We start from the raw sequence: 27937 nt of genomic DNA, 5'->3' as shown, positions 1-27937 counted from the left end.
ACAAAGCACGAACTCTTGCCACATTCAGCTCATATACGTGTTTGGACCTTATCCTTCCAGGTCTGTTCAAAGGTTACCTTTCAGTTGTGTTTTGCCCGCAGTTGTGTGTGTTCTGGGTGGCTTCCAGCTGCCCTTCCAGAGCCCCTCTCCCTCCTGCTCCACCCTGCTCTGAGTCTCTGGAGGCTGACCCCAATGGACCATATCAAAGGGTCTCCGTTGTGCTTTTCCTCTGGAGTGGGCCAGAGGGAGGCACTATCTGGAGGTCAAAGAGAATGAAGAAAGTGAGAAACCAGCCCCCTCCGCTCCCTCCTTGCCACACTTTCTCGGGTTGACCCAGCTTTTCTGCAGAAGAAGCAATGCAGTCCTCCCCGTAGAGGAGAGGACTGTATTCATCCCCTGGGGCTGCTATAACAAATCACTACAAACTTGGTGGCTTAAAGCAGCAGAAACTTGCCCTCTCACAGTGCTGGAGGTCAGAAGTCTGGAACCAAAGTGTCGGCAGGGCCACGCTCCCTGGGGATCCTCCGAGGGGCATCTGTGCTCTGCCTCTCAGACTCCAGCGCTGTCAGGACCCGTGTGGCCCCATCACTCATCTCCGCCTCCGTGGTCACGTGGCCTCCCCCTTTCCCCTGTCTTCTCCTTTGCTGTCTGTCTTGAACTCCCTCGGCTCTTCCTTTATAAGGACACATCATTGGAATTTAGGGCCCACATGGATAATCCAGGATTATCATCTCAAAATCTTTAAATAGATTTGTAAAGTCTCTTTTCCCAAATAAAGTAACATCTACAGATTCCAGGGATTAGGGTGTGGATTTATCTTTTGGGGGCCACCACTCACCCCATGACAACTATCCTCTCTGGGTTCTAGCTGTAGTTCTCTCCAGAACTACCTGGAGGGCCCCTTAAAACCCACAGGCCTGGGCCACATCCCCAGAATTCAGTGGGTCTGGGTGAGACTCAAGACTTTATATTTTTGACAAGTTCCCAAGGGAGGCTGAAACTCCTAGTCTGGAGACCATAGTTTGAAAACCACTGGCTTAAACAACAAAGAAAATGTCCTCTCATAAGCAAAATGTCCTTGGAGAGGGTGGTCCAAGGTCAGTTGACACGCTGGCTGGATCAGGTCCGTTAGGACCTGGCTGTACCCTGCTCTGTCTTCCTCAGCATCTCAGCCTCAGTCTTGACTTGGTCCTCACAGCTGCAACCTGATCCAGCAGCTCCAGGCATCCTCTGAAGACCAGTGGGTGGCCTGTAAAAGAGATCACCCTTCTTTAGGATGAGAACTTTTCTCTGAAGTCTTTCAGTTAGTGTCTCTTTATAACACTTTGGCCAGAATTACATCCCACACTGTTTCTAAACCAACCACTGCCAATGGCGACAGAACAACAGTAATTAGGTTATACTAATTTGTTTCTTAAAAGAAGAGTAAACAGCGAAGACATTAATGGGTTCTGCTGACTATGGAAAAGGAGTATATATCTCCTAAAGTTTTGTACCTGTGGGAGCACTTATTGGCTGTGATCTGTTTAGCAAACCTTTTCATCTTCCTTCTTCTGGTGCCAGAACCTAAAGTCCTATATAGAGGGAGGGGGACAAGTCCAAGGGCCCAAAGCCTAGCAGCCATGTTCAGACAACACTGGTTTATAACCCAAGTAGGAAAACTCATAACCCTTCCCTAGGACTGAACGACAATACCCTCTTTCTGCAAAGCTGCTAAGTAGGGACTGCTAGTGATCACATACCTACCAGAGGAAAGCCTCTCGGAAGGAGTCACAACTAGCTAGCTGTTGAAGAAAAGCACAAAGAAGTGGAGATGGGCAAACAGTGATGAAGAGGGGTCCTGATTTTGATGCCAAAAACTCCACCTCTGTGCACGAATCAAATCTTAGAGACAGAGTTTTGGGTGAAGTGGAAAAGAAGAGCTCTATTCCTTTGCCAGGCAAAGGGGAGCACAGCAGACTCCTGCCTTGGAAACTGTGTCCCAAGTTGGAAGGATGTGGAGAGGAGTTTTACAGCAATGGTTCAAGGGTGGGTTGTTGAAAACATCAGAGTATGTGCAGGGCCTACACTCCTTTAATCTGGTCTCAGTTAATCCCTCAATGAGCTTCTCTAGTTCCTTTAATCTGTGTGTGCAGAGCTAAGTCACTTCAGTGTCCAACTCTGTGTGACCCTGCAGACTGTAGCCTGCCAGGTTCCTCTGTCCATGGATTCTCCAGTCAAGAATACTGGAGTGGGTTGCCATGCCTTGCTCCAGGGATCTTCTCAACCCAAGCATAGAACCTGCATGTCTTAAGTCCGTTGTATTAGTAGGCGAGTTCTTTACCACTAGCGCCACCTGGGCCTCAGGTGGTCTCTCTGGAATGAAGTATGCTGACATCTTCCATTAGTTGGGAGCTTTAAAAAAGATCTTCATGACCCAGATGATCATGATGGTGTGATCACTGATCTACAGCCAAACATCTTGGAATGTGAAGTCAAGTGGGCCTTGGAAAGCATCGCTACGAACAAAGCTAGTGGAGGTGATGGAATTCCAGTTGAGCTGTTTCAAATCCTGAAAGATGATGCTGTGAAAGTGCTGCACTCAATGTGCCAGCAAGTTTGGAAAACTCAGCAGTGGCCACAGGACTGGAAAAGGTCAGTTTTCATTCCAATCCCAAAGACAGGTAATGCCAAAGAATGCTCAAACTACTGCACAATTGCACTCATCTCACATGCTAGTAAAGTAATGCTCAAAATTCTCCAAGCCAGGCTTCAGCAATACATGAACCATGAACTTCCTGAAGTTTAAGCTGGTTTTAGAAAAAGCAGAGGAACCAGAGATCAAATTGCCAACATCCACTGGATCATGGAAAAAGCAAGAGAGTTCCAGAAAAACATCTATTTCTGCTTTATTGACTATGCCAAAGCCTTTGACTGTGTGGATCACAATAAACTGTGGAAAATTCTTCAAGAGATGGGAATACCAGACCACCTGATCTGCCTCTTGAGAAATCTGTATGCAGGTCAGGAAGCAACAGTTAGAACTGGATGTGGAACAACAGACTGGTTCCAAATAGGAAAAGCAGTACGTCAAGGCTGTATATTGTCACCCTGCTTCTTTAACTTCTATGCAGAGTACATCATGAGAAACACTGGGCTGGAAGAAACACAAGCTGGAATCAAGATTGCCGGGAGAAATATCAATAACCTCAGATATGCAGATGACACCACCCTTATGGCAGAAAGTGAAGAGGAACTAAAAAGCCTCTTGATGAAAGTGAAAGTGGAGAGTGAAAAAGTTGGCCTAAAGCTCAACATTCAGAAAACGAAGATCATGGCGTCTGGTCCCATCACTTCATGGGAAATAGATGGGGAAACAGTGGAATCAGTGTCAGACTTTATTTTGGGGGGCTCCAAAATCACTGCAGATGGTGACTGCAGCCATGAAATTAAAAGACGCTTACTCCTTGGAAGAAAAATTATGACCAACCTAGATAGCATATTCAAAAGCAGAGACGTTGCTTTGCTGACTAAGGTCCGTCTAGTCAAGGCTCTGGTTTTTCCTGTGGTCATGTATGGATGTGAGAGTTGGACTGTGAAGAAGGCAGAGCGCCGAAGAATTGATGCTTTTGAACTGTGGTGCTGGAGAAGACTCTTGAGAGTCCCTTGGACTGCAAGGAGATCCAACCAGTCCATTCTAAAGATCAGTCCTAGGTGTTCTTTGGAAGGAATGATGCTAAAGCTGAAAGTCCAGTACTTTGGCCACCTCATGCGAAAAGTTAACTCAATCGAAAAGACTCTGATGCTGGGAGGGATTGGGGACAGGAGGAGAGGAGGACGACAGAGGATGAGATGGCTGGATGGCATCACTGACTTGATGGACGTGAGTCTGAGTGAACTCTGGGAGTTGGTGAAGGGCAGGGAGGCCTGGCGTGCTGCGATTCATGGGGTCGCAAAGAGTCAGACACGACTGAGCGACTGAACTGAACTGAACTGAACTTAGTTCTATAAAGAGCTCAAAGATATTGTTATGTATAGTCCTTGAGGTGTAATCAGGACCCTGCCCCAAGGCTGCGCTATTGTTTCTTGGCTGTTCCACCCTTGTCTCTTGCATCCCTTTGAAACTCAGGGAAGGTCAAGGAGGCTGGGTCTATTCCCTGCAAACAAGAAACACTGGTTTCAAGAGACAGAAAGGCTTCCATGACAGGATGGTTTCCATACCCATGCCCACAGGGTTCTGCTTGGTTTCAATTTCTGTATCTCTTCCTTTATTTCTGTGTGCACCTCAGTGTCTGGCTCAATTATGGAATAAATGTTTCATTTGTCTAAGCTCATTGGAGCTACATTTCTGCTCCTTATAACCAAACCTTTCCGCTTTAGACACAGTTGGTGTCACAAATAACAGAGAAGGAGATCTGACATCCACGTGTGAGTGGAGGTAGCCAGGGCTGCCTTGGTGCCCTCTCACATCCTACTCTCAGCCACATCTTCCAGGATGGAAGCAAACTGAACAGGAGGCCCACCAAAGACTCCAACCGCCTCCATTATCAGGACCCGAGAAAACGCAAGGCCCTGGAAACTTCAAAGGCAAAGCAGAGGCAGAGAAAGGACACATCAGGATTAGAGGGCATCATCCTTCTCTTTGCAGAAGTATTCTTGGCCATGGCAATTGGGGAACCTAAGAAATGCCTGTGCCCTCAGAATCCCTGCCTTTTCTACTTGGTGCTAGGGTCACTTGGGATGGGGGAGGGGGAGCGTGGTGGGGGGCGGGGGGAGGGTAATGGTCCTGCAGCAGTAAGTGAGGGCTGAGGATTTTTCCAAGGGTGGACTTCACCAGAGGATGACCAACCCCAGACAGATTCTTTCTGGGATTTTTTTGTTTGTTTGTTTGTTCTCAGGAGAAAGGAGCTACCCAAGCATTTGCTGAAACAGAAAGTTGTTTGTTCTTAATGATCATACTTGTCAAGCATGCCAGCAATTCTGCTAAGGCAGTAGAGGTCTGTTCAGACAATGCTTCTGTTCCAAAGACTCATTAGGTGTAACAGTTACAGCAACTGATGCTGCTCCTGCCACTCCCACTCCATTTATCAACCCACCTACTCTGCCCTGCCCCCCTCCACTCTCCCTCCAACACCTGCCCCCCACGGCTCAGTAATAAAGAATCCACCTGCAATGCAGGAGGCACAGGTTCCATCCCTGGGTTGGGAAGATTTCCTGAAACAGGAAATGGCAATCCACTCTAGTATTCTTGCCTGAAAATTTTCATGGACAGAAGAACCTGGCAGGCTAGACTCCAAAGGGCCACAAAGAGTCAAACTGAGTGACTGAGTGCACACATATACTCTGTCCCCTGCTCTGGGTGAAGCTCTTTACATGCTGCACGATTCCACCACAAAACAAGAGAAACAAATTTGTTTTCCACTGACAATGGAATGAAAGCAATTTTTATTTATCTTTTTCCTTGCTGACTTCCAGTGACCAGTCCCATCAGAAATCACAGTGGGAGAAAGATAGAGAAATAGGGGCAGAGCTCAAGAAGAGACGAGAGATAGATGAGAAATGCCACAGTTTGGCAAAAACACGAGTGAAGGAATCTCCCTTTTTCTAATTACAGGAAGGACTTGCTGGAGCCCTTCTTGTCTCCAGATGTAAGGGGCAGAGATGATGCTCCTCCCTCCCTGGGTTGCTGAGAATCCCTGCAATCAGACCAGTGGTGGTAGCTGGTGAGTCCAGGGCCGGATTTTGGCAAGAGGTACAGAACAGAAAAGGAAGCAAAATGGGTGTGTGTTTCTGCTCTTGTTGAAATGCTATTTGCCCTTCAAGGCTTCCTTCTCTGTGAACTCTTCCCCAAACTCCTTCCCACCCCACCCACCGCTATCAGAATGTACTCCTCCTCCTCCTCTGTCCTGCCTAGCAGTTTGTGATAAGAGCTATAATACAGCATTATCAGTCTTCTGTCCATAATAAGGGTTCATGGGTCTAGAGTAGAGGACAAAAATGTCTCTGTCCCTTCCCCCAAAGGTGGAGCCCTTTCCCCCACTCCTTCAATCCAGGCTGGCCTTGAAACTTGCTTTGGTCAGTAGAATGTGACCAGAAGCAACTTCAAATGTGTCCCAAGCCTGGACCTCCAGAGGCTTTGCCTGCTGCCCCCTTGGAAGCCTTCCCCTGCATGTGATCAAGTTAGCCTGGGAGAGGATGAGAAGGCGTATAGAGAAAGGCTGTAGTTGTCCAGGCCATCACTGATCAGCCAGCTGAGCCACCCACCACAGAGCCCAATCCAATTCAGCAGAGCTGCCCAGCAGCTCATTAGACTCAGAAACAGCACTAAGGAATGGTGTCAGAAACCACTCATGTTGGGCATGCCTTAGCACACAGCACCAGCTAACTGATGTGTACCCCTGTGCCTCACTGGAAAAGGGGGTGCCTCGAGGCTGCACATCTTAGATGTTTCAATATCATCTCTTCACTGGTATATTATATCTCCTGGAGAAGGAAATGGCAGATTGCTCCAGTATTCTTGCCTGGAGAATCCCATGGACAAAGAAGCCTGGTGGGCTACACCATGGGATTGCACAGAGGCAGACACGACTGTAGTGACTTAGGACGCACACACTGGTATATTCCTGGGATTCAATTCTCAGTCAGAACTTTCAGGATGGAGCAGCATAGAGTGGAATAAAATAGAGCTAAAATGTTGGTAAAGGTCGGGCAGCCACCCAGCACCCATGTGGGCACTATTACGACTATCTGGCTACCTTCCACCTCCCTGAGGCCAGTGCTTGGGAAAAAGGTTACCTGATCACCACAGCCTTTGTCTATCAGTTCACTCGGGGCTGGGTTAATCCCTGCTCAGTTTCTCCCCACCTCCCAAGTCTGGCTGCCCAGATGATGTAACCAGTAACCAATCTTGCAGTTGGAGCAGTCTGTTGGCTGACTCACTTCCGTGTCCATTAAGGGAAGGCAGACTCTTTAGAAAGAACTGGAAAATATTACCAGCCACCCACTCCACTCGACTGCCCCCTCCCTTGCCCCAGTCTTCACTTCCCAGCCATATACACCCTAATCCCAAGAGATCAGGGCTCAGAGACACTGAAGCCAAAGAAAGAAGAAACTGGAAGTGTAGCCCTGCAGACCTCATGAGCTGAACCACAAGACTCCTTTGGGCATGAGAACTAGTCCTGGAAGAAATCAACTGGGGGCATCTGGGGAGCCCTGCCAGCCACCTCCTCCTTGTCCCTGGCACCTTTCCCTCCAGAGACGTTGCTGTTCGATGCCAGTGAAATGGGCATGGAGGGGTCAGGGCGTCCACATCTGCATTGCAGAAGGGGCCATGCAGCAGATCCCCATCATTTAACCAAATTGTCAGATTCATTTCCAAGAGACGCAGTGGGACTCAAGATTGATGACTTGAATGGATTTGGGCAAAAAATCTGGTCTGTTTGCTGAATTCAGGGTTTTGAAAACATTTCAAGACCTATGCTACTTCTCTCTGCATCAAATATAGGTGTAGAGAATTCTACCATTGAAGAGTCACCCCTTCCTGCCTTGGAATCTTCTGCTTTGAATGTTTTCAATGAAAATGAAAGTAACATCCCAAACTGACCCCTCAAAAACCATGAGGTCTTCGTCAAGCCTCTTTACCCTTATAGACCTTTATCTTATCTGAAAAGTGAGATGAGAATGCATCCCTACTTCACAGAGTTGTTGAGCAGAACAAATGAGATGACATCAACAGAAGGTGATCACGCTATAGCTCATGAAAAGCTCAGTGGCAACTCTGTACTTCCTGCTTGATTTTGCTGCAAACCTTAAACTACTCTTAAGAAATAGTGCTGGACAGGACTTCCCTGGTGGCTCAGTGGTAAAGATTCCTCAATGCAGGAGATATAGGTTTAATCCCTGGTCCAGGAAGATCCCACATGGGCGCAGGGCAATTAAGCCCATGTGCCGCAACTATTGAGCCTGTGCTCTAGACCCCCAAAACCACAACTACTGAAGCCCCCTCACCCTAGAGCCTGTGCTCCGCAACAAGAGAATCCACCACAATGAGAGGCCTGCACGCAACTAGAGAGTAGCCCCCACTCACCGCAACTAGAAAAAAGCCTGCACAGCAAAGAAGACTCAGCCAACCCCAAAATAAATAAAGTTATTTTTCTAAGTAGACATTTTATTTTTAAAAAAAAAACAGTGCTGGACAAATGTGTGTTGAAGGGAGGATGAATGGTTGGGACTCATTTATTCAACACTCAAGGACTGACAAAGAAGAGCAGAGTCAATGGCAGCATTTCTACCCTATCACGTCTATGGAAAAGGTGGGTTCTTAATCTATTCATGGGAAGGGAAGGACTGCATTTACTCTGAGAAAGTTTTGGCAGTCACAGCCCAGAGATCAACTGAACAAGAGATGAGCAGTGACACTTTGGGAAGAAAATGGCTGATATTGGTCACTTGAGTTTCCGCCCAATTCAGGACCAAGCACTGAGCAAGGGCAGACACTGACGTGGTGTCTCTCATTCTGTCTGCCTGGCACACCTTCTCCCTGCTTCTAAGAAAGGCACCCTCCTTTCATCAGGGTGTCTTCCTCCCACCCCATGCCACTGGTATTTTACCAGGAGCTACCAGTGATGAAAATCTGCCTCTCTGATCACAGGTTGGATAGACAACCAAGGTAGGCCAATGCTTTCCTAAGACTTTCTGGACTAGACTTCTGGAAACAAAAAAGGCAGTTCCTGCTTGGGGTAAAGATAGTAGGCGTGAAACCTGACACATGAGCAAAAACTAAGATAAGGGACTGTCCCTCCCCTTTTCCCCATTCCCAGTTGTCTCTGAGGCCAGCTGCACTTGGCCTCCCCTTGTTATGTTTACAGGAACCAACAAATCCCCCTTGTAGCCTGGGCTGACTATAGAAATTCTGCCATTTGTGACTATACTACTTACAATATACTACTCACAATATAACACTGGGTTGGCCAAAAAGTTCATTTGGGTTTTTATGTAACGTCTTAAGGAAAAACCTGAATGAACTTCATGGCCAGCCCAGTACAATTGTAGGTGGTATACTTCAACCTTGTCCCCTCCTTCAAAACCAGTATAACCTCCTGAGAAAGAAGACATTGTAAACAAAATAACTGGAGAGCCATGCAAGATGGCACTGATTGAGTAGCTTTGAGTTAACTCCTTACACACCTATGTATTTCTCCCTTTGATAGGCATTTTTCCCCAACTAACCACTGAGAATGTAAAATAGAACATACACATGAAAATTTCACAGTCAAGAAATGAGGAAGGCAAAACCATAATTTGCGCTATTATGGAATTTATACCCAGACCAGGGAAGCATAGAGGAGGGCTAATTCACTCTGAAGGTCATAAGCCTGGAACAGGTATCATGAGGCAGGGTTATTACAAACAGCTTTTGAGAGAGCAGAGATTTGAAAGTTACCAATAATATGGATGGGACAAAAGAGACAGAAATCCTAGGAGACTGCAAGGGTAGCCAAAAAGAGCAGAAATCATTGTAGAAGTGGGTCACGTGGAGCCTGGAAGAGTGAGGTTGTTCAGGGTCCTAGACAGCTCAAGGAACCAGATGTCTTCCCTCTATAGCCTACCCTGACTTCAGCATCTATATTCAGAAGTTTTGCCACTAAGCGAACCTAGCTCCTCCCCTTCTGCTACTATTCTTCCTTCCACTGTCGACCACTATCTCACCTAGACTCTGAGCATCTCATCATTTTTCTCCTGGATTCTGCTTACTCAAATTTCAGCTCTCCCATATGGCAGAGCTACTCCTGCCATATACTGACACACTCTCTGTGCTCTAGCATCTGTTCAGTTCAGTTCAGTCGCTCAGTAATGTTCAACTCTTTGCAACCCCATGGGCTGTAGCATGCCAGGCCTCCCTGTCCATCATCAACTCCCAGAACTTACTCAAACTCATGTCCATTAAGTCGGTGATGCCATCCAACCATCTCATTCTGTCATCCCCTTCTCTTCCTGCTCTTAATCTTTCCCAGCATCAGGGTCTTTTCAGTGAGTTAGTTCTTCCCATTAGGTGGCCAAAGTATTGGAGCTTCAACTTCAGCATCAGTTCCTCCAATGAATATTCATGACTGATTTCCTTTAGGATGGACTGGTTGGATCTCCTTGCAGTCAAGGGACTCTCAAGAGTCTTCTTCAACATTTCAAAAGCATCAGTTCTTCAGTGCCCAGTCTTCTTAATGGTCCAGCTCTCACATCCCTACATGACTACTGGAAAAGCCATAGCTTTGACTAGATGGACCTTTGTCAGCAAAGTAATGTCTCTGCTTTTAATATGCTGTCTAGGTTGGTCATAGCTTTTCTTCCAAGGAGCAAGCATCTTTTAATTTCATGGCTGAAATCACCATCTGCAGTAATTTTGGAGCCCAAGAAAATAGTCTGTCACTATTTCCACTGTTTCCCCATCTATTTGCAATGAAGTGATGGGACTGGATGCCATGATCTTCATTTTTTTGAATGTTGAGTGTTAAGCCAACTTTTTCACTCTCATCTTTCACTTTCATCAAGAGGCTCTTTAGTTCCTCTTTGCTTTCTGCCATAAGGGTGATGTCATCTGCATATCTGAGGTTATTGATATTTTTCCTGGCAATCTTGATTCCAGCTTGTGCTTCCTCCAGCCCAGCATTTTGCATGATGTACTCTGCATATAAGTTAAATAAGGAGGGTAATAATATACAGCCTTGACGTAGGACTCCAATAAATAGTCCCTAGCATCTGCTAGGGAAGAACAAAGAAAGCTAACATAGAAGAGAATAAAACTCTCTACCAGGGATCAGCAAACGATAGCCCATGGCCAAATCTGGCTGGCCATTTGCTTTTGTAAATAAAGTTTTATTAACACACAGTCAGAATCATTTATTTACATATGATTTGTGCCTGCTTTTATACAACAGTGGGGTTGAATAGCTGCAGCAGAGACCACATGACCTGCAAACCTCTACTGTTTGCCATCTAGATCTTTCCAAAAAAATTTTACCGACAGCTGCCCTACACCAGACTGCTTTCTCTGAACTTTAGCTCCAGACACCCCAATATCAAATTTTACACTAATGTTTAAACATAATATCTCAAAAAAAAATCAGAATTTGAGACATATGGAACTTCCTAGGCTCCTTTTTTTTTTTTTTAACTTTTTATTTTGTATTGGAGTATAGCTGATTAACAAGCTTCCCAGACGGCTCTAGTGATAAAGAACTTGCCTGCCAAGGCAGGAGACATAAGAGATGTGAACTTGATCCCTGAACCTGGAAGATCTCCTGGAGGAGGGCAGGGCAACCCACTCCAGTATTCTTGCCTGGACAGAGGATCCTGGTTGGCTACAGTCCAGGGGGGTCACAAAGAGTCAGACACGACTGAAGTGACTTAGCATGCACGCCAGCATAGCTGATTAAAAATGTTGTGATAGTTTCAGGTGGACAGCAAAGGGACTCAGCTATACACAAACCTGTAACCATTCTGGAACCCTCCTGGATCCCTCTGGAACCCCCTTGTCAGATAGGACTAGGTAGACAGTGTGGTCTCTCAACTGGCTTGTGCCATAGAGATTAGTTATATACGGAACATGGAAGCAACCCAGATGTCCATCAGCAGATGAATGGATATACACAATGGAGTATTACTCAGCCATTAAAAAGAATACATTTGAATCAGTTCTAATGAGGTGGATGAAACTGGAGCCTATTATACAGAGTGAAGTAAGCCAGAAAGAAAAACACCAATACAGTATACTAACACATATATATGGAATTTAGAAAGATGGTAACGATAACCCTGTATGCAAGACAGCAAGAGACACAGATGTATAGAATAGACTTTTGGACTCTGTGGGAGAAGGAGAGGGTGGGATGATTTGGGAGAATGGCATTGAAACATGTATAATATCATGTAAGAAATGAATTGCCAGTCTAAGTTCGATGCAGGATACAGGATGCTTGGGGCTGGTGCACTGGGATGACCCAGAGAGATGGTATGGGGAGGGAGGTGGGAGGGGGGTTCAGGATTGGGAACTCATGTACACCTGTGGTGGATTCATGTTGATGTATGGCAAAATCAATACAGTATTGTAAAGTAAAATAAAGTAAAAGTTTAAAAAAAGAAAAAGAAAAAGATATATATATCCCTTAGAATCTTTTTTTCCCTTACTACTTTTTAAGAAAATTCTTTAAAAACTCTCAATTTTGCAATCCCTATCAAGCTATCAGAGCTATTTTTCACAGAGCTAGAACAAATAATTTCACAATTTGTGTGGAAATACAAAAAAACCTCGAATAGCCAAAGCAATCTTGAGAAAGAAGAATGGAACTGGAGGAATCAACTTGCCTGACTTCAGGCTCTACTACAAAGCCACAGTCATCAAAACAGTATGGTACTGGCACAAAGACAGAAATGTAGATCAATGGAACAAAATAGAAAACCCAGAGATAAATCCACACACCTATGGACACCTTCTCTTCGACAAAGGAAGCAAGAATATACAATGGATTAAAGACAATCTCTTTAACAAGTGGTGCTGGGAAAACTGGTCAACCACTTGTAAAAGAATGAAATAGATCGCTTTCTAACACCATACACAAAAATAAACTCAAAATGGATTAAAGATCTAAACGTAAGACCAGAAACTATAAAACTCCTAGAGGAGAACATAGGCAAAACACTCTCCGACATAAATTACAGCAGGATCCTCTATGATCCACCTCCCAGAATAATGGAAATAAAAGCAAAAATAAACAAATGGGATCTAATTAAAATTAAAACCTTCTGCACAACAAAGGAAAGTATAAGCAAGGTGAAAAGACAGCCTTCTGAATGGGAGAAAATAGTAGCAAATGAAGCAACTGACAAACAACTAATCTCAAAAATATACAAGCAACTCATGCAGCTCAATTCCAGAAACATAAACAACCCAATCAAAAAATGGGCCAAAGAACTAAACAGACATTTCTCCAAAGAAGACATACAGATGGCTAACAAACACATGAAAAGATGCTCAACATCACTCATTATCAGAGAAATGGAAATCAAAACCACAATGAGGTACCATTTCACACCAGTTAGAATGGCAGCGATCCAAAAGTCTACAAGCAATAAATGCTGGAGAGGGTGTGGAGAAAAGGGAACCCTCTTACACTATTGGTGGGAATGCAACCTAGTACAGCCACTATGGAGAACAGTGTGGAGATTCCTTTAAAAATTGCAAATAGAACTGCCTTATGACCCAACAATCCCACTGCTGGGCATACACACCGAGGAAACCAGAATTGAAAGAGACACGTGTACCCCAATATTCCTCACAGCACTGTTTATAATAGCCAGGACATGGAAACAACCTAGATGTCCATCAGCAGGTGAATGGATAAGAAAGCTGTGGTACATATACACAATGGAGTATTACTCAGCCATTTAAAAGAATATCTTTGAATCAGTTCTAATGAGGTGGATGAAACTGGAGCCTATTATACAGAGTGAAGTAAGCCAGAAAGAAAAACACCAATACAGTATACTAACACATATATATGGAATTTAGAAAGATGGTAATGATAATCCTATATGCGAGACAGCAAAAGAGACACAGATGTATAGCACAGACTTTTGGACTCTGAGGGAGAGGGAGAGGGTGGGATGATTTGGGAGAATGGCATTTAAACATGTATAATATCAGGTAAGAAATGAATCGCCAGTCTATGTTCGATACAGGATACAGGATGCTTGGGGCTGGTGCACTGGGATGACCCAGAGAGATGGTATGGGGAGGGAGGTGGGAGAGGGGTTCAGGATTGGGAACTCATGTACACCCGTGGCTGATTCATGTCAATGTATGGCAAAATCAATACAGTATTGTAAAGCAAAATAAAGTAAAAATTTTAAAAAAATTTAAAAAAAAGAACTCTCAATTTAGGACAGAAAACACTTATATCTGTCATGGACTATTCTTCAGAACTTCGAAGGGTTCTAGTGTCATCTGCCACCCCTGAGTCCTGCGAGAATTGTGTCCCAGACCATTCCAAACTAGCGAAGCTGATCCTATTTCTAAAGCTCTCCCCCAAAGAGCATTCCACAGCCTCCCTCCTCTCGCCCCATTCCGGCCTTTAAACCCATCCTCCCCCTCAGCCACCCCCAATCCCCTTCCTGAGCACCTGTTGCTACAACAAAGAGAAGCTCAGAGTGGAACCTTCTGTGCTTGTCCAGGTGATAAACTGAGGCCATCGGAGATGATCATTCTGTTTGTTGGATTAGCTCCTTTCGATCACCAGGCAAAGCTCTGGGGTGGGAGAGGCATTTAGAGAGCTACATGTATATAGAAAGGTGACTATGTCTAAAAGGAGATCTCTCAGTAGGCGACGTCCATGAGGCTGACATGAGGCAGCTTCAATGACTGAGGTGCAGCAGGCAGGATCGGATTTGCGTGGCTCTGCTACTCTCCTGCGGGGCAGATCTGGGGACCACCCTATCCCGGGGCTCCCCCTGGGAGCTTTGTCAAGTCAGCTCCAGCCATGATCCGCTCAGGCTGCTCCTCTCAGACTCCAAGGAGTCAGATTTAGAGTGACGATGCAAAGACCCAAGATTTAAGGGCTGTGCACACAGCCAGTGTGAACGTTCAAAGGCTGGGTCTTGGCTCAGAGTTTCTATTTGCTTCGTTTGATTATTCTATAGCATGGGGCAACAAACTTTTTGACTAAACTGTAAATACGCTGGGCTTTGCAGGCCATACACTGTCGCGCAGCTCACCTCTGCTCTAGTAACGCAAAAGCAGCCACAGACATCAACCAACAGGTGTGGTCATACCCTGATATGACTTCATTTATTGACATGGAAATTTGAATTTCATATCATTTTCACATGTCAGGAAATAGTATTCTTTTGATTTCCCCCCTCCCCAACTGTTTAAAGATATAAAAGTCTTTCTCAGCCTATGGGCTATACAAACACAGGAGACAGGATAGTTTTGGCCTATGGGCCATGGTCCATAGACCCGTTTTTTAGAGGATCCTGCTCAAAAGAGAAAGACTTAAAGAGGAGACGATCTCATTTAGCTCTACCAAGAGTCCAAATAACTTGTCTATACACAGCACTCTAGGGGCTTCACCAGGGGCTCAGTGGTAAAGAATTCACCTGTGGTGCAGAAAACACAGGAGACACAGGTTTGATCCTTGGGTTGGGAAGATCCCCTGGAGGAGGGCATAACAACCCACTCCTGTGTTCTTGCCTGGAGAATCCCCTGGACAGAGGAGCCTGGTGGGCTACAGTCCATAGGATCACAAAGAGTCGGACACGACTGAAGTGACTGAGCATGCAGGAAGGCACATAAGCACTCTAATGTTAACAGAATGTATATTGAGCTCATCCAACACCCAGTTCAACACTGAATTAGGTATTATCATGCTGATGTCATGGGGGCTTCTCTGATGGCTCAGACAGGAGAGAATCTGCCTGCGGTGTGAGAGACGTGGATTCGATCCCTGGGTCAGTAAGATCCTCTGGAGAAGGAACTGGCAACCCCCTGCTATATTCTTGCCTGGAGAATCCCACGGACAGAGGAGCCTGGCGGGCTACAGTCTATGAGGTCGCAAAAGTGTCGGACACGACTCAGTGACTAAACAACAATGGATTGAATTGTATCCCTACTCTGAAAGGAAACAAGTTTTGTCCTAACCCCCAGTACTCAGAATGGGACCTTATTTGAAAATACGACCTTCACAGAGGTAATCAAGACAAAACGAGGCCGTTAGGCTGGGCCCTGATCCAGAATGACTGGTGTTCTCTATCAGAAGGGGAAATCAAGACACAGAGACAGACATGTATGGAGGGAAGATGGTGTGAGGTCAAGGGAGAATGCAGCCATGTGTTTGGAGTCAGTTATTCATTCCAATCCCAAAGAAAGGTAATACCAAAAAAAGGTCAACCTACCACACAGTTGCACTCATCTCACATGCTAGTAAAGGAATGCTCAAAATTCTCCAAGCCAGGCTTCAGCAATACGGGAACCATGAAATTCCAGATGTTCAAGCTGGTTTTAGAAAAGGCAGAAGAACCAGAGATCAAATTGCCAACATCTGCTGGATCATTGAAAAAGCAAGAGAATTCCAGAAAAACACCTATTTCTGCTTTATTTACTATGCCAAAGCCTTTGACTGTGTGGATCACAATAAACTGTAGAAAATTCTGAAAGAGATAGGAATACCAGGCCACCTGACCTGCCTCTTGAGAAACCTATGTGCAGGTCAGGAAGCAACAGTTAGAACTGGACATGGAACAACAGACTGGTTCCAAATAGGAAAAGCAGTACGTCAAGGCTGTATATTGTCACCCTGCTTCTTTAACTTATATGCAGAGTACATCATGAGAAATGCTGGACTGGAAGAAGCACAAGCTGGAATCAAGTTTGCCAGGAGAAATCTCAATAACCTCAGATATGCAGAGGACACCACCCTTATGGCAGAAAGCGAAGAGCTAAAGAGCCTCTTGATGAAAGTGAAAGAGGAGAGTGAAAAAGTTGGCTTAAAGATCAACATTCAGAACACTAAGCTCATGGCATCCGGTCCCATCACTTCATGGGAAATAGATGGGGAAACAGTGGAAACAGTGTCAGACTTTATTTTTCTGGGCTCCAAAATCACTGCGGATGGTGATTGCAGCCATGAAATTAAAAGATGCTTGCTCCTTGGAAGGAAAGTTATGACCAACCTAGATAGCATATTAAAAAGCAGAGACACTACTTTGTCAACAAAGTTCCATCTAATCAAAGCTATGGTTTTTCCAGTGATCATGCATGGATGTGAGAGTTGGACTGTGAAGAAAGCTGAGTGCTGAAGAATTGATGCTTTTGAACTGTGGTGTTGGACAATATTCTTGAGAGTCCCTTGGACTGCAAGGAGATCCAACAAGTCCCTCCTAAAGGAGATCAGTTTTGGGTGTTCATTGGAGGGCCTAATGTTGAAGCTGAAATTCCAATACTTTGGCCACCTGATGCAAAGAGCTTACTCATTTGAAAAGACCCTGATGCTGGGAAGGATTGAGGGCAGAAGGAGAAAGGGATGACAGAGGATGAGATGGTTGGATGGCATCACCGACTCAATGGACATGGGTTTGGGTGGACTCCGGGAGTTGGTGATGGACAGGGAGGCCTGGTGTGCTGTGGTTCATGGGGTCACAAAGAGTTGGACACGACTGAGCGACTGAACTGAACTGAACTGATCCATCTGTAAGTCAAGGGACACCAAGATTGCTGGCAAACACCAAAATCTAGAAGAGACAAGGACTGATTCTCTTCTAGAGCCATCAGAGAGGGCATGAGCCTGCCAGTACCTTGCTTTCAGACCTCTGGCCTCCAGGTGGTGAGACAATACTTCCCTATTGTTCCACCCGGTTTCTGGTTGTTGGCCCTGAGAAATGAATAGAGGCAAGCTCTGTACCTCATGTGACACTCTCCCTGTGGTGCTGAACTTTCATTTACATGCATGTCTCCTCTTCTAGGTTGTTAGCTTATCTCTGAATCCCAGGTCTAGGCTTTGCTGGCTGATGATTGACAGTTTCTCCTTGAACTGAATTAAGTTTCGTATGTCCTGGATGCTGAGTCTGTGCCACGGTGACTATGTGTGTAACTGCCTTCTCCATCCAGTGATATTACAGCAACAGGAGGCCACAGACGTGCCTTTTACATTTTTTTCTGGTTCTATATCTTGTGAATCAAAACCTCAAATGTGAAAGGCTCAGCGGCCAACCCATTGGGTCTGGACCCTCCCGAGTCTATCTGCTCCCATCTCCTTGTCCTCTCAAACTGGGCTGGCTGCTCCCCAGCCACATGGAGCTTTCAACCTCCCCAACTGGTCTCACCACCAGCAATTCCCTTTCCTCTTAAGGACAAAAGTAACTTTCACCAAGAAAGAAGTTAAAGGAAAAGAAAATAACATACCAAAGCATAGACGCAGGCAGATCACATGGCCCAGAATTCTATCATCACATGACATAAGACAACACACAGAGCACTCAGCTCCTAGTTTCCAGGCTCACCTGTGACCCAGGTAAGACATTAAACCAAGTTGCTCATCCTTCTAGATCACGAGAAAGTCAAGCTCTCCACTGCCAAGCTTGGTGCGATTCTTGGACGCTTTCAGAATGAGCCATCCCCTCTGGCTTCACATCTCCTTGCAGAGCACTCTGCACTTCCTTGATGACCTCTCGGAGCCTTGCCTGGTCTCTGCTTTGCTGAGCATGAAGGGCACCCTTGCCTCAGTCTGGCTGCAGATAGTCCCTGCTTTTCATGGCTCAGCAATCCCAGCCTCCCTCCTCATCACCCTCCTGCCCTACCAGGTCTTCAACAGATGCTTGTCACATATTCACCAAGGAATGCCAGCATCAGTTCTACCTTCACATGGTCCATCTTCTTCCTAAATAAAAGAAGTGACCTCATTTAATTATTCAATAAATATTTATTATGGGTTGAATTGTAACACACACCCCCCCCCCCCCAAGGATATTAAAGTCCCAACTTCCAGTACCTATGAATGTGACCTTATTTGGAGAAGGGTCTTTGTTGATGATCAAGTTAAAATGAGGTCATTAAGATGGGCCCTAATCCTAACCCAGTATGACTGGTGTCCTTATAAAAAGGGGAAATTTGGATACAAACACATACAAAGAACAGGCAATGTCAAAACAGGAAGGATGCCATCTACAAGCCAAGCAACTCCTGAGGCTACCAGAAGCTAGGAGAGAGGCTTGAACAGATTCTCTGTCACAGCTCACAGAAGAAACCCAACCTGCAAATACCTTGATTTCAAAATTCTAGCCTCTAGTTCTGGGGGATAATACAGTTTTTCTGTGTAAGCCACCCAATTTGTGGTCTTTTTTTGTTATACCAACAATAAGCCGCATGCTTTCATTCATGCCTTCATGGGGCTCACATTCTAGAAGAGAAGAATAGACAATAAAACAAATGAGCAATGTGTATAAAATATTGAGTAATAATAAGTGCGATGGAGAAAAATAAAGCTGAGAAGGAACTTGGAGGTGGCAGGAAGGCCACTCCAAAGTGTTTTGAATAAAGAGGTGAAGGATGGTGTGAAAGAGATGTCCACGAACATTGCGTTCCAAGCTGAGGAAACAGCGCATGTGTTCTCTTTTGCCACAGTGCCCAGCAGCAGGCTAGGCAGGATTAGGGGTAACTGGGGAAGCTATCGTGGCAAGAGGGTCATTTGGCCTTTGCCTCGCAGGCCTTTGCTTCACAGGATTCCCTGGTGGCTCAGAAGATAAAGCATCTGCCTACAATGCAGGAGACCCAGGTTCGATCCCTGGGTTGGGAAGATCCCCTGGAGAAGGAAATGGCAACCCACTCCAGTATTCTTGCCTGGAGAATCCCATGGACAGAGGAGCCTGGCGGGCTACAGTCCACAGGGTCACAAAGAGTCGGACACAACTGACTGACTTCACTTTCTTTCACTTTTCTTTCACAGGCTTAAGAGCCTCAAATATAGATGTTGATCTCATCTCTCAATGAGACTATGCAAAGTCATGGAGACTGACTAAAAGAACTGAATTAAGATTATTCACTAAGAATATTTTTTTTAATAAATCTGCAATTATCTTGTGAATATCATTAGTGAGTCTAAAACAAATAAGACACAACCCCTGGCCTGGAGAGATGGGTGCTAGTTAGAAGAGGGGAGTATGTAAACATTTGAGGTAAAACATTTCGAAATAGTATTGTAAATGCCATGATGAGAGTATAGGAGACATCTTTGGAGGGATTTTTAACATTAAATTTTTTTTAATTATTAAGGAAACTTAAGGCAAAACTTTATATGGATGAGAGGTTTCCAGCTATAATTTGACATTAGTTACTTGGCAGGAATGGATTTAAAACATTCATTCACCTGAAAATAATATAACATTGTAAATCAACTATACTTCAATAAAATTAAAAATAAAAAGGAGACACTGGGAGTGGACGGGAAGGAAGAGTTTGGAGTGGGTGGGTACAGTCCCTCTATTTATTCAGACCAGAGCAGAAAATAATAAGCTGAGGTTCCATGGTCTTAAAAATAAAATAAAACACTAATTAATCTCTACTAGGTTTATGCCTCTCTAGCTGACAAGGTCTTCCCTAACCATGACCCTGTGGGGTTGCCATCCTAAAATATAAGTAGAGAATCCTTAGACAAAGAGTGATAGCTAAAGTCCCAAAGGCATTGCCTTCCACCACATTCTAGCTGCTTCTCCAGCATTTTCCAGCTCCTTCCTCTTGTTCTCTCATGAAAGTAGGTCTCCTCGAACTTATCCAGCCTCCTTGACCTGACTGTCTGTGCTTTCTCCCCAAAGCGTGGTCCCTCCTTTTACTGACGAAGTTTCCAAGCCACTCCCATCATCTGCCTTCTGTTCCTCACCACCCTCTCTACTCGTACTTACCCTTCTACTTCCTTCTGTCTCCAGTCCCTGGGAAAACTCTATACCAAACCATTTAGCTTGGTACAAAAAGTGAAAGTGTTAGTCCTTTAGTCATGTCTGACTCTTTTCAATCCCATGGACTGTAGACCACCAGGCTCCTCTGTCCATAGAATTCTCCAGGTAAGAATACTGGAGTGGGTATTCCCATTCCCTTCTCCTAGGGATCTTCCCAACCTAGGAACTGGGAAGCCCATACGGCAGGAGGATTCTTTACCCTGTGGGCTTTTGCCCAGTGCTGGATCTTCTTGCTCTGGCTGCTGTATGTGGCATCATGGACCACCCCTTCCTCCTGAGATGTTTTTCCCTTTTGACTTTCCAGATGACTCCCTACCCCTGTTCTGTCTCAGACCATTCTCATTGTCTACTTCTTTGGCTTCCTTCCTCCTCTTTCTTTGAAAATTTAACCCATGCTTATGGTGTCATCTCTCAGTTTTTTATCAATAGCTTCAAAATCTATAGCTCCATTCCTTACCTGTTCAGACAAATCAACTACCTACCCATATCTCTGTTATTTCATATTACTACTGCCTCAGATTCAACATCTCTCAATCTGAATACAATTTCTTACCCTCTAAATTATTCCTCAGATATGCAGATGACACCACCCTTATGGCAGAAAGTGAAGAGGAACTAAAAAGCCTCTTGATGAAAGTGAAAGAGAAGAGTGGAAAAGTTGGCTTAAAGCTCAACATTCAGAAAACGAAGATCATGGCGTCTGGTCCCATCACTTCATGGGAAATAGATGGAGAAACAGTGGAAACAGTGTCAGACTTTATTTTGGGGGGCTCCAAAATCACTGCAGATGGTGATTGCAGCCATGAAATTAAAAGACGCTTACTCCTTGGAAGGAAAAGTTATGACCAACCTAGACAACATATTCAAAAGCAGAGACATTACTTTGCCAGCAAAGGTCCATCTAGTCAAGGCTATGGTTTTTCCAGTAGTCATATATGGATGTGAGAGTTGGACTATGAAGAAAGCTGAGTGCCGAAGAATTGATGCTTTTGAACTGTGGTGTTGGAGACGACTCTTGAGAGTCCCTTGGACTGCAAGGAGATCCAACCAGTCCATTCTAAAGGAGATCAGTCCTGGGTGTTCTTTGGACTGATGCTAAAGCTGAAACTCCAGTACTTTGGCCACCTTATTTGAAAGTTGACTCATTTGAAAAGATCCTGATGCTGGGAGGGATTGGGGACAGGAGGAGAAGGGGACAACAGAGGATCAGATGGCTGGATGGCATCACTGACTCAATGGATGTGAGTCTGAGTGAACTCCGGGAGTTGGTGATGGACAGGGAGGCCTGGCGTGCTGCAATTCATGGGGTCGCAAAGAGTCGGACATGACTGAGTGACTCAACTGAACTGAACTGAAATTATTCCCTGTTCTGACTTCTTAATGCTCATTCATGTTAGCATCATCCTTGTTCTCATCCTGACCTGAAACTATATAGAAACATTTGACCCTTCACTTCTCCTAAGTTCCCCATGTACAGCTGGCTGATTCTTTCTTTAAAAATTTCTCTCTTGGACTTCCCTGGTGGTGCAGTGGTTAAGAATCTGCCTGCCAATACAGGGGACATGGGTTCTGTCCCTGCTCTGGGAAGATTCCACTTGCCATGGAGCAACTCAGTCCTTGCACCGCAACTTCTGACACCCGTACTCAAGAGCGTACTTCTCCACAACAAGAGAAGCCACTGAGAAGAGAAGCCCATGGGCCACAACTCAAGGGTAGCGCCCACTCACCGAAACTGGAGAAAGCCCACCCACAGCCCTGAAGACCCAGGGCAACCAAAAATAAGAATAAAGAAACACATAAATAAATAAAATTTTAAAAAATAAAATAAAACTTCTGTCTCAATAGTACAGATGGCTATTTATTCTCTTTGCCACTGTCCTCTCTCATCAGGGCTATACGAATAGTCATCGCATACACCTTCTCCTATCTGTCATGGGACCTTCACACAGAGAACCCACTTCCTTATGACCCCGCTTGCTCTTCTTCTATAATCCTTCACTTGTCAGCCCTAACATTGCTTCCTTAAGGGAAACTTTCTTGCCCTCTCTAACTGTATAAAATCCACACTCTGCTATACGAGCTCATAACCCCCTGTTTCCCTCCAGGATTACACTGTCAAAATTTTAAATTTTTGGTATGATGGTTTGATTAATGTCTGTCTGCACCACAAGACTGTCAGCTCTAGGCGGTTGGAATGATGTCAATTTTTACTTGTCATTCTATCCCTAGTCTCTAGTATGATACCTAAGACATAACAGACACTCTACAAATATTTGTTCTGAATGAATGGCTTTTCCCATGTCACTCTTTAGAGCAGATTATATTTTGAAAAAACGAGCCCAACATGAGTATATGTTTGGTCCCATATACTGCTCCTCCATCAGGATATAGACCCTACTTTCCCTCCCCTAGTAATTTGTCAAGAGTTTGCCACTGTCTTGATGAACAGAATCTGTAGAGAGACCCTGCCTAACTTTTGAAGCTGCATTAGAAAAGGCATTACAGCTTTCTGCCTCTCTTGGGATGGTAATCCTTGAAACCCATGTTAAAAGAAAGCCCAGCCTCCAGGAGCGGCCATGAGTACATGTCCTGGCAGACAGACATCGCCAAGGACACAGCCGACAGTCAGCATCAATTGCAGACATACTAGTAAACGAGCCATCAGATGATTCCAGCCCCAGTCATCAAGTCACCACCAATTTTCAGTCTAGTAAAGCCCCAGTCATTAGGAAGCAAAGACAGATGATTCCTGCTATGCCCAGTCCAAATCTTTGACACATCTGACTCTGAGAACATAACAAATGGTTGTTTTATCCACTGCGTTTGGAGATAATTAATTCTACTGTGATAGACAGCTAAACCACTACCTTATCCCAATTGCAGTGCCTCCCATTGCCTCTAGGATACACTGTGAAACCCTAGGTTTGGCCTTCAAGACCCTCAACAGCTGCTTCCAACCTCCTAGCCTCCATTTATTGCCCTCTGGAAGAAACTTCAGCTCGTAACAAATTGGTTTACTCACCACTTCACCAACATCCTCTGTTCTTTCTTTGGTCCCTTGGACCTCACTGTTGCCTGACTAGAATGGCCTCACCAAGCAGCCCAACAAAATTGTCTTCACCCCCTCAAGGTTCAGCTGTTGACAATTCCTCCCCACAGCCTCTAGGAACATGCCAGGTAAACAAGGCACTTATTCCCTTATGAATTGAGAGTTTCCTTTATCCAGCTCCATCATTTTCTAAACAGAAAATCAAGATCCATGGTCTTAACGATTTTTTTAATGATCCGTGCATTTACTTACATGGAAAACTATATAAAGAATTTAAAACTTAAATCCATTTATTCATATATTTAACAAATATCCTTCCCTGAAAACTGTAAGATTGAAAACCGCATGTTTAGTCACTAAGTTGTGCCAGCTCTTTGTGACCCCATAAACTGCAGCATGCCAGGCTTCCCTGTCCTTTGCCATCTCCCAGAGTTTGCTCAAATTCATGTTCATTGAGTCGGTGATGCCATCCAACCATCTCATCCTCTGTCATCCCCTTCTCCTCCTGCCCTCAATCTTTTCCAGTATAAGGGTCTTTTCCAGTATAAGGGTCTTTACCAGTAAGTGGGCTCTTCACATCAGGTGGCTAAAGTATTGGAGCTTCATCTTCAGCATCAGTCCTTCCAGTGAATATTTAGAGTTGATTTCCTTTAGGACTGACTGGTTTGATCTCCTAGCTGTCCAAGGGACTCTCAAGACTCTTCTCCAGCACCACAATTTGAAAGCATCAATTCTTTGGGTTCAGCCTTCTTTATTATCCCCATTTTATAGATGAGGGAATTGAGAATTGGAAAAGTTGAATAAATTACCTATAGTCATACACCTAATATTTGGTGTGACTGAGATTCAAACCTGGATCTTCTAAGCCAGATCTTAATCACTACTTCAGTTGGTAATAAAATATGTATTGTCTTACATTATGTTTTCATATTTCATGTTTTCCTTTTATAAATCAATTCTTCATTGAAAAAGTAATACATGCAGTTGTTGTTTCAGTTCAGTTCACTTCAGTAGCTCAGTCGTGTCCAACTCTTTGCGACCCCATGAATCACAGCACGCCAGGCCTCCCTGTCCATCACCAACTCCCGGAGTTCACTCAGACTCACGTCCATTGAGTCTGTGAGGCCATCCAACCATCTCATCCTCTGTCGTCCCCTTCTCCTCCTGCCCCCAATCCCTCCCAGCATCAGGGTGTTTACAAATGAGTCAACTCTTCACATGAGGTGGCCAAAGTACTGGAGTTTCAGCTTTAGCATCAGTCCTTCCAAAGAACACCCAGGACTGATCTCCTTTAGAATGGACTGGTTGGATCTCCTTGCAGTCCAAGGGACTCTCAAGAGTCCTCTCCAACACTGCAGTTCAAAAGCATCAATTCTTTGGTGCTCAGCTTTCTTCACAGTCCAACTCTCACATCCATACATGACCATTGGAAAAACCATAGCCTTGACTAGACGGACCTTTGTTGGCAAAGTAATGTCTCTGCTTTTGAATATGCTTTCTAGGTTGGTGATAACTTTCCTTCCAAGGAGTAAGCGTCTTTTAATTTCATGGCTGCAGTCACCATCTGCAGTGATTTTGGAGCCCAAAAAAATAAAGTCTGACACTGATTCCACTGTTTCCCCATCTATTTCCCATGAAGTGATAGGATCAGATGCTATGATCTTCGTTTTCTGAATGTTGAGCTTTAAGCCAACTTTTTCACTCTCCTCTTTCACTTTCATCAAGAGGCTTTTGAGTTCCTCTTCACTTTCTGCCATAAGGGTGGTGTCCTCTGCATATCTGAGGGTATTGATATTTCCCCCTGCAACCTTGATTCCAGCTTGTGTTTCTTCCAGTCCAGCGTTTCTCATGATGTACTCTGCATATAAGTTAAATAAGCAGGGTGACAATATACAGCCTTGACGTACTCCTTTTCCTATTTGGAACCAGTCTGTTGTTCCATGTCCAGTTCTAACTGTTGCTTCCTGACCTGCATATAGGTTTCTCAACAGGCAGGTCAGGTGGTCTGGTATTCCCATCTCTTTCAGAATTTTCCGCAATTTATTGTGATCCACACAGTCAAAGCCTTTGACTGTGTTGTTGTTTAGAACTAAATTGAGTCTGACTCTTTGCAACCCCATGGACTGCAGCTCATCAGGCTCCTTTGTCCATGGGATTTCTAAGGCAAGAAGACTGGAGTAAGTTGCCATTTCCTTCTCCAGGGGATCTTCCCAACTCAGGGATTGAACTCATGTCTCCTGCTTCGGCAGGTGGATTCTTTACCACTAAGATACCTGGGAAGCCCAATACATGCAGATGATAATGAAAGTGAAAGCTGAAAGTGTTAGTCTCTCAGTCATGTCAGACTCTTTGCAACCCCATGGACTGGAGCCCAGCAGGCTCCTCTGTCCGTGGAATTCTCCAGGCAAGAATGCTGGAGTGGATTGCCATTCCCTTCTCCAGAAAATCTTCCCAACCGATGGTAGAACCTGGGTCTCTTGCATTGCAGGCAGATTCTTTACTGTCTGAGCCAGCAGGGAAGCAGATGATAAAAATATATATATATCAAATAGCTCAGAAAGATATGCGATATAAGAGTATATGTCTTTTCAAATTCAGGCTCTATTCCCTTTTCCTAAAAGCAACCACTGCTGCCTGTTCTTTTGTATATTTCCAGAAATGTATGTGTGCATACAAGCAGCCCTTTATTATACAAAGAGAGTTAAATATTTGCATTTTTTCTTTGCAATGTCTCTTGGCAAGTGTTCCAAGTCAACACATATAGAGTTCTTTATTTTCTTTTTCCTGGCTTCATAACATCCCATGACAAGACCATACCATGACTTATTCAACAAGTTCCCTATTAATGATTTCATAGTAGACAGAAGCTATTGAGAGAGGAAGAGAGAGAGAAAGAGAGTTTGGATGGAAAACTACAGTAAAATGAGAAGGGGCAGGGAAGAAAATCAGTACTAAAGGAGGAAATGCCTGATTCCCAGGTATATTGCAAAGAGAAAGAAAGCCTGGCTGGAGAACAGAAGTGAAAACAGAGGAGGTTCTGAATACATTGTGTGAAAGTGGGTTCAAGAAGAAGCAGAGGGGGAGTCACCCCTGCAGGCTTAATGGGATGAGAATTTGCCCTCTAACATCTTCTTTCCTGATGATTTCATCACAGTTTCTTATGGTCTCCCATTTTCTGCCAACCCCATCATTTAAAAAAAAAAAATACCCCACCCAAAAGAAAACAAACATGTTACTATTTATTCATGCAGGAAGGTCCACTGGACACAATAGACAGCAGCACCAGCCCTAATTAAATGAAATGGGGCAGGTGTAATTCAAACCACCTCGGGGAAAGTATAATCTGCCACTAAAAAATATTCCCACCGTTCAGACCACAGGGAAATCAGACCAGCCTCCTGCCCAGTTTCCCAAGCAGAGAGGCTGGACTCAGGGCAGCAAGACAAGAGGAGGTCAATTTCTCGCCAGCAGTCTCCTCCCTCCCCTCCAAGCTCGGTGCACCCCTACCCCCACCCCTCAGAGCTTGTTAACTGACAGAGCAGAGCTGCTCCCTTTGTGGGCTGGATTGTTTAGCTAATTCACCCATGGAAAATGGTTTGGTTCAGATTCCAGGCTGAGGCAACAAGATACCCACTGTAAATCCAAGCTTGGGGATTGTATCTCTTTCGCAGCTTCCAGACATAAACTGCAACCCTTCTCCTCCCCAGGCAGCTTCCGTCTCAACCTGGAAGGGGCTTCAGAGAGTCTCCAAGTTGGACCCTCTAGTTAGAGCAGATCCAGACCTAAAAGATGGGGAGGGATGCTGAAGAAACTTTCAACTAGCTTCTTAATTTAGACATGGACCCTGAGAGTCAGAAGAGAGCTTGACCTAAGGATGCTCCCTGGGTACCAATGAAGATCATGTTGCCAAATGGAAATCTGACTGCATTCTCCACATTCCCCTTACCAGCTGCAGATGGGCTCTAGAATTAGATCTGTCCTGATACAAACTCCAACTGTACAACATTGCAGGCAGATTCTTTACCATCTGAGCCACCAGGGAAGCCCAAGAATACTGGAGTGGATAGCTTATCCCTTCTCCAGCAAATCTTCCTGACCCAGGAATCGAACTTGGGTCTCCTGCTTTACAGGCAGATTCTTTACCAGCTGAGCTATCAGAGAAGCCCCATTAACTATGCAGGTTTGGATACATTGTTTGCTCTCTTCCTGCCTTCATCTTCTAATCTATAAAATGGGAGAGTAATCCCTCCCCTCTCTTCCTCATACAATTACTAAAAAATTAAATGGGAAACCCATTTCATACAGTTCTTGGCAATAGTAGGGGTTCAATAAGTGTGAATTTGTTCCCCTCCCCCAGAAGAAGAGTCCTTACCCACCCACTTTGGCCTCACTGCAGTTCGTCCTTCCAGGGTCCAG

At 44.7% G+C, this 27937-nt stretch overlaps 1 long non-coding RNA gene across 1 annotated transcript; it reads right to left on the bottom strand.

Annotated features, from left to right (window-relative positions):
• Positions 1–1091: 1091 nt before the first annotated feature.
• LOC128061556 (uncharacterized) lies at positions 1092–27937 on the bottom strand. The gene is made up of 3 exons (XR_008200737.1): positions 27898–27937; positions 18322–18401; positions 1092–1249 (listed from the first exon to the last, which is right to left on the bottom strand). It is a non-coding gene; the product is annotated as an uncharacterized LOC128061556 (long non-coding RNA).

The sequence above is a fragment of the Budorcas taxicolor genome, chromosome 2, assembly GCF_023091745.1.
Source record: "Budorcas taxicolor isolate Tak-1 chromosome 2, Takin1.1, whole genome shotgun sequence".
Lineage (NCBI taxonomy): Eukaryota > Metazoa > Chordata > Mammalia > Artiodactyla > Bovidae > Budorcas > Budorcas taxicolor.
Note: the sequence above shows the minus strand (reverse complement) of the source record. Positions and strands in the feature narration are given on the sequence as shown.